The 7,283-nt window shown below is 41.8% G+C and overlaps 1 non-coding gene across 1 annotated transcript; it reads right to left on the minus strand.

Moving 5' to 3' along the window:
• Nucleotides 1-6,912: 6,912 nt before the first annotated feature.
• Nucleotides 6,913-7,050, minus strand: LOC119944278. Its single transcript, XR_005455773.1, has one exon. It is a non-coding gene; the product is annotated as a small nucleolar RNA SNORA7 (small nucleolar RNA).
• Nucleotides 7,051-7,283: the final 233 nt, after the last annotated feature.

The following is a 7,283-nucleotide window of genomic DNA, read 5'->3' on the forward strand; positions in this document are numbered from 1 at the left end:
ATAGAGCAGTGGTCACACATGTAGGAGCTAGACAAGGCAAGAGTAGAGGCACTTTTTCATTTATTAATAGTTGTGATATTTGTTAAGTGCTTAGTGTGTGCCAGGCACTGTACTAAGCACCGGGGTGAATACAGACAAACCGGGTTGGACACAGCCCCTGTCCTACAGGGGGTTCCCAGTCTCAATCCCCATTTTACAGATGAGATAACTGAGGCACAGAGAAGTGAAGTGACTTGCCCAGGGTCACACAGCAGACAAGTGTCAGAACTGGGATTAGAAACCATGACCTTCTGACTTCCAGGACAGTGCTCTATCCAGTACACCATTATGCTTCTCATTGTTTATTGTTTTTATGGTAATTTGTTAAGCACTTACTATGCACCAGGCATTGTACTAAGCACTGGGAGGAGATGCAGGGTAATCAGGTTGAACACAGTCCATATCCTACGTGGGGCTCAAAGTCTTAATCTCCATTTTACAGATGAGGGAACTGAGGCACAGAGAAGTTAAGTGACTTGCCCAAGGTCACACAGCAGACATGTGGTGGAGATGGAATTAGAACCCAGGTCTTCCAACTTCCAGGCCTGTGCTCTTTCCACTAAGCTGCGCTGCTTTGTTGGGGAATCTCTTCAGAGATTTGGGTTAATGTTAAGTTAGAAATACTAGGGAGAAAGAGAGAGAAACAGACAAAACTAGGCCAAAATGAGTCAATTACCAAGAATGAAATGGTGTAACTGGTCAAGTGAAGGAAGAGGAAAAAGGAGGAGTTGGGGGGTTGGGGGACAGGGGCGAATTGAAGCCACCAGTACATTCACCACCACTGAGCTGGAACATTGGCCAACTTTCAGGTGAGTCATTTTTTGAATCATCTTTGTCACTTCCTATTGAACATTAATGCCATGTGGCTGTTTCTAACCTCTGGGCCTTCTGTGGCTTTCAAAATTTAAGGAGAAATTACTACACTCAGGGTGACCATTGAGCTTTCTAAGGGTGGAAACATCTAGGAGGCAGAGCCTCTTGGTGAGCTTCAACAAGAGACTAGAAGCTAAGGTCTTAGGAAATCAGTCTCCAGCACTACCACAAACTTATTCTGTCATTGTGAGCAAGTCACTTAATTATAGTTAACTCCTTCACTTCTCACTTTTCAAGAGGGGCCTGTGATGTGCCAGGCACGGAACTAAGTGCCGGAGTGGATACAAGCAAATCGCGTTGGACACAGTTCTTGTCCCCTGTGGGGCTCACAGTCTCAATCCCCATTTTGCAGATGAGGGAACTGAGTCACAGAGAAGTGAAGTGACTGAGCAGCACAAATGAGCCCACAAAAACTTTGCTAGAGACTGGTGCTGCATCAGCCGATTATCTGAATAATAAATAAAATATCCAAAATACACTTTGGTCTGAAGTATTTGACTATTTCCCATTTGGAAAAAAAAAACCTTTTGATAATGGGATTGAAGTACATGTTTTAGAGCTTAAATGATCTGTTTAACATATGATGTGGCCCCAGCCACCGGATGCAAAATTTGACTCCAACAGTTGTTGATCCGAGGAACAGAAATTACCTTCTAACCACAAACCAGATTGTCACTTTTAAGCCCTTCTACCAGGACAGTGTACATGGTTCCAGAGATCTAATCAATATTCAGACTAAATGATCCTACAGTCTACTGGTGCGGCTGGCCCATGCTTTCAGTCCCTTGACTCTCTTATGGGTCTTCAAGGGGTAAGAAACACACTTGATACTGTAAATCTTCAATCCAGTTCTATTCTCTGAATAAATTGGTAGATGCTGTTTAGTAAAGACTAGCCTATAATTTAAGATTTCTAGCAGACTTTGGAATGTGGTTAGAATGATTCCTGTTTCAACTCTCATTTGGCATTTACACAGTGCCTGTCTATATATATACTCTGCATGGATCTTTCTACAAAATAAATAAAGGGAAAAATTCAATTTCTTAAGAGAAGCAATGAACTCAAAGATGGCAAAGATTACCAAGCACTAAGAATTTCACACAAGGGAAGATTATGATAATGAAATGCTGGAAAGGACAACTCAACTCTGATACAGTGAACACTCCCAACTGCTTAGTACAGTGTTCTGCAAAAAATACTAAGTAATAATAAATAATAAATACAGTTGACAGAGTGAAACAGAAAGACTCAAGGGATCAGACAGTGGCTGTTTTCAAATGTTTTACAGAAGAGCTTGCATTTTTCCATACTTGGTTGAAATTTTATTTTTCATCGTCTCCTCAAAATAACTCTGTAAGGGGGAGTTATTTTGCTTCCAGTTGCAGATAAGAACCAGTGGTGATTTTTCTGAACTTGCTAATATTGCATTGCCAAACCAAAAAATTTCTAAAAGTCTATAACAACTTATTTGTCCCTGATCATGAGTCATTGAAATAGTCAACCATTCTGGAAGTGAGCCTATTTACCAACAAGCAGCAAACACAGCCACAGGAAGAGCATGGGCTTGGGAGTCTGAGGACCTGGGTTCTAATCCCAGTTCTGCTACTTGCCTGCTATGTAACCTTGGGTAAATCACTCAATTTCTCTGTGCCTCAGTTTACTCATCTGTAAAATGGGGATTAAATCCTATTTCCTCCTACATAGACTGAGCCCAGGGAAGGAACTGTGTCTATCCTATTATCTTCTATCTACCCTAGTACTTGGCACATAGTAACCACTTAATAAACACCATGTTATTATTATTATTATTATCATTAACACCATCATCATCACCATTATCAGGGAGTTTGGTGCCCCTAGGCAGGTTTTGTGGCTCAAGATTCACATGGACCAGTGAACTCACTGAGCCACACTTGATTACATCTCCAGGCTTGGCAGTTAGTTGTGTCAGTATTGGAGAAGCAGTGTGGCTCAGTGGAAAGAGCCTGGACTTTGGAATCGGAGGTCATGGGTTCAAATCCCAGCTCCGCCAGCTGTCAGCTGTGTGACTTTGGGCAAGTCACTTAACTTCTCTGTGCCTCAGTTATCTCCTTTGTAAAATGGGGATTAAAACTGTGAGACCCCCGCGGGACAACCTGATCACCTTGTAACCTCCTCAGCACTTAGAACAGTGCTTTGCACATACTAAGTGCTTAACAAATACCATTATTATTATTATTATTATCAGTTGGTGAGGATGATAATTGTATTTGTTACTATGGGTGAAGCACTGTACTAAACACTGGAGTAGATAAAACTAATCAGCGCAGACACAGTACCTGTCCCACATGGGGCTCACAGGCTAAGTAGAAGGGAGAACAGGTTTTGAATCCCTAAAACAATGGGTGGAGGTGGCTGGGCTAGGGAAGGTTCTCCTGGTTCACTTTTACTGCTCCCTAAACATGGGCAGCAGCCCCATCTACTAGATTAGGGGCTAAAATGGGGACTACCTCTGATTATCTGCCCAGCAGGAGAAGAGACCATGAGGCCTGGGGCCTGAAGCTGCATTAGGTGCTCTGGGGGCAGGTTATTCTATGGCTCAGAACACAGAAGCTTAGAAAAGGTAAGCATTTTGCCCAGGAGGACCTGGTTAAGTACCCTTCAAACACTTAATATTCACCCCACCCTCAGTCCACAGAACTTATGAACATAACTATAATCAAATTTTATGTCTTTCTACCCCTCTAAACTGTAAGCTCCTTGTGGGCAGGAAACATACCTACCAACTCTTCTGTACTCTTCCAAGTGCTTAGCACAGTGCTGGGCACATGGAAAACGCTCAGTGCATGCTACTGATTGACTGATTGATTGATGACTGTGTACTGTACTCTTCCAAGCATTTAGTATAATGCTTTGCACACAGGAAGTGCTCAATTAATACTATTGATTGATTGATTGGTGATGGTGTATTGTACTCTCCCAAGCGCTAAGTGCACATAGTAAGCATTCAATGAATGCTATTGATTGTGTACCTTAGAAGCAAGAATCATGTTCATTTAAAAAATACTTGCAGAATACTAATAATCGTAGTAGTTTTGTGCTTACTTTGTTCCCAACACTGTACTAAATATACTGGACACAAAATGATTAGAGAAGCAGTGTGGCTCAGTGGAAAGAGCCTGGGCTTGGGAGTCAGAGGTCATAAATTCTAATCTCGGGTCCACCACATGTCTGCTGTGTGACCTTGGGCAAGTCACTTAACTTCTCTGAGTCTCAGTTCCCCCATCTGTAAAATGGGGATTAAGACTACGAGCCCACGTGGGACAACCTGATCACCTTGTATCTCCCCCAGCGCTTAGAACAGTGGTTTGTACATAGTAAGCATTTAACAAATGCTATTATTATTATTATTATTATTACCCAATATCTGTCCCTACAATACTCATAACCCAAGAGATAGGAAGAAGGTGTATCCGATCCCATTTGTATAGATAAGTGAGGCACGGTGAGGTAAAGCAGCGTGGCTTAGTGGAAAGAGCACGGGCTTGGGAGTCAGAGGTCATGGGTTCTAATCCAGGCTCTGCCACTTGTCAGCTGTGTTACTTTGGGCAAGTCACTTAACTTCTCTGAGTCAGTGACAGAACTAGGATTGGAATTCAGGTCTCCTCATTCCCAGTTCTATGTTCTTTCCAATAGGCCACCTTGCTACTTTACTAGCTTATTCATCCAACCCAGGGAAAGACTAGGACAAAGAAAAATAATTGCAGTACTTCAGGATTCCCTTGGTATAAGCTCATTGGATTATTTTAAGACAGAGGGAAGAAGAAATGGAAGTAAGGAGCAGGAGAAAGGATAAACGAGGGTGAATGGAAGAGAGGAAGGGAGGAGAAGTGCTGTTGTCCTGATGATCTGGCATGCACTCACTACCGATGGAGCAACTATGCCAAATTTAGGAGCAATGTATGAGCAGGGAGTATGACTCAAGGCTCTCCCTCTCTCTCCACCCTCTGTTATAATAATAATAATGGTATTTGTTAAGTGCTTACTATGTGCCAAGCACTGCTGGACAGTCAGCAAAGAACAATTCTATGATCATCCTCCATTCTAAACTTCCGATGAGTTGAAACAAATCCCTGTTGGGCCAGAGAGAATGAAGGGGAGTTCAAAATTGTCCAAATCAATTCTATTTTCATCTACTGCATTTCCCTATTCTGGAGTAGATTCAAAGGTGAAAGACTATAATCTTTTGAGAAAGCCTTTTCTCACTAGCATACTAGAACTAGAGATTATGACTTCATGAGAATCCTTTTTTTCTGCTGATATTTCCAACGTGGCTTTACAAGCCTATGTGAATAGGAAAATTCTGATAAAGTCTTGATGAGCATCCAAGCTTTGGGGTAAGTCTCTGTGTGAAAGGGAAAAAGGAAACTTTGTTCCAGTTAATGTATAGAATAAAGCAGATGAGACTATAAAACATAAACTAGATCTTTATCTGCTAGGAGACACCTATTACTTCACATACAGTTGCTAATGTTTCATTCGTTTTTCAAATGGAAAATTCAATGGATGGTCAAGTCTGCACAGAACAGCCACTTTCTGTTGTTTTTTGTTTTTGTTTTCAGAAAGGGTGTTTCCAATAGAACGGTCCATTTTAGACCCCAAAGCCCAGACATATCTAACCTCCTAGCCCAAACAAATTCTTGCAGAAATCATCACTGTGCAGAGGAGGAAAACAGATCACAAGTATGGCATCCAAGCCTTTACATGAAACTTTGATGTCAACATGTTAATCTATTGGCTGAATACCTCCCAGGCTGAGAAACATCCTCAGCCCCCGTTTGGCTCTTTTCTCCAGGCTGGGTAGTCTCAAGGTTCAAGTAGGCTGGCCACCTCTCCTTGATGGGTAGCTCTCCTCGAGATCCTTAATCCATTGTTGGCAAACCTCAGGCCCTTGGATAGGTGCACACATCATTGTGTTGCAAAAGCCCAAAACAGCAAAGGCAAAAAGATACATGTGTTTTTCCTCAGTAGAGAACCCAGAGAAGTGTTGAGGGAAGGTTGTAACAACAGTGACATATCTTTTCATTCCGTTGTATTGTACTCTCCCAAGTGCTTAGTGTAGTACTCTGCACATAGTAAATACTCAGTAAATACCATTGATTGATTAATTTTATGGTTCTCTTACTGCACACCATTAAGTGGGGAGGAGCTGGTGATATTAGGAGAGAGATTTGAGTGCAAAATGTGTACTCTTTTAAACGTCCTCTCCCCTCTCCCGATAAGAACCAAAAGTTACTCAGAGAGTGCTCTAATCTGCCACATTGGCATTCTACACTCAGGAGTTGTTTGCCTATCAAATGGCAGCAGCTGCCAGTCATCTCTGTCAAGAAACAATCAGGAGGACAAACTCATGATCAATCTTATCTGTTGGCCAGGTAGATCCAAATAAACTGGGACCAATCGTTTTTGCAGATCTCCCATTTAATAATGATGGCATTTGTTAAATGCTTACTATGTGTGAAGCACTGTTCTACGCGCTGGAGGGGATACAAGGTGATCAGGTTGTCCCATGTGGGGCTCACAGTCTTAATCCCCCATTTTACAGATGAGGTAACTGAGGTTCAGAGAAGTTAAGTGATTTGCCCAAGGTCACACATTTGCTACATGAAAAATGAGCTTGCAAATATTTGCGCTAAAAGTCAGATGGATTTGGCACTGTACATATGTATGTATGTATCTACATATGTGTATTTAATCACTGAAGCATTTTGGCTAATTTGTCCAGGACAATATACATATTATCTTGTCCTATGCTGTTGTCGTGTCCTACCCATAGTGACATCATAGACACATCTCTCCCAAAACTCTCCACCTACATCTGCTATAGTTCTGGTAGTGTATCCATAGAGTTTTCTTGGTAAAGATACGGAAGTGGTTTACCATTGCCTCCTTCCACATGGTAAACCTGAGTCTCCACCCTCGACTCTCTCCCACGCTGCTGCCCAGTACAGGTGAGTTTTGACTTTTAACAGATTGTCTTTCACTCTCTAGCCACTGTCCAGGCTAGGAATGGAATGGATATGCCTCTGTTTGACTTTTCCTCCCATAGTTGAGACTGGTAGACTACTGGAAACTCTCCAAGTGCAACCCTGAGAGGTGAATATACATATTATACTGGACAAATTGGCCAAAATGCTTCAGTGATTAAAGAACAATCCCATTTTCCTTGAATCTGAAGCATGCACATCCATGCCAGAAGCACCTCTATATAATTGCTTTACGAACAATGTTTTTGAAGAAATGTCCATAAAATAATCAATGTCTTGTATAGAATTAATCAGTGAATCACCCATAAACAAATCTACAAGCCCACTGAACCTGAATATCTCATC

Source organism: Tachyglossus aculeatus, chromosome 22, assembly GCF_015852505.1.
Source record: "Tachyglossus aculeatus isolate mTacAcu1 chromosome 22, mTacAcu1.pri, whole genome shotgun sequence".
Classification (NCBI taxonomy): domain Eukaryota; kingdom Metazoa; phylum Chordata; class Mammalia; order Monotremata; family Tachyglossidae; genus Tachyglossus; species Tachyglossus aculeatus.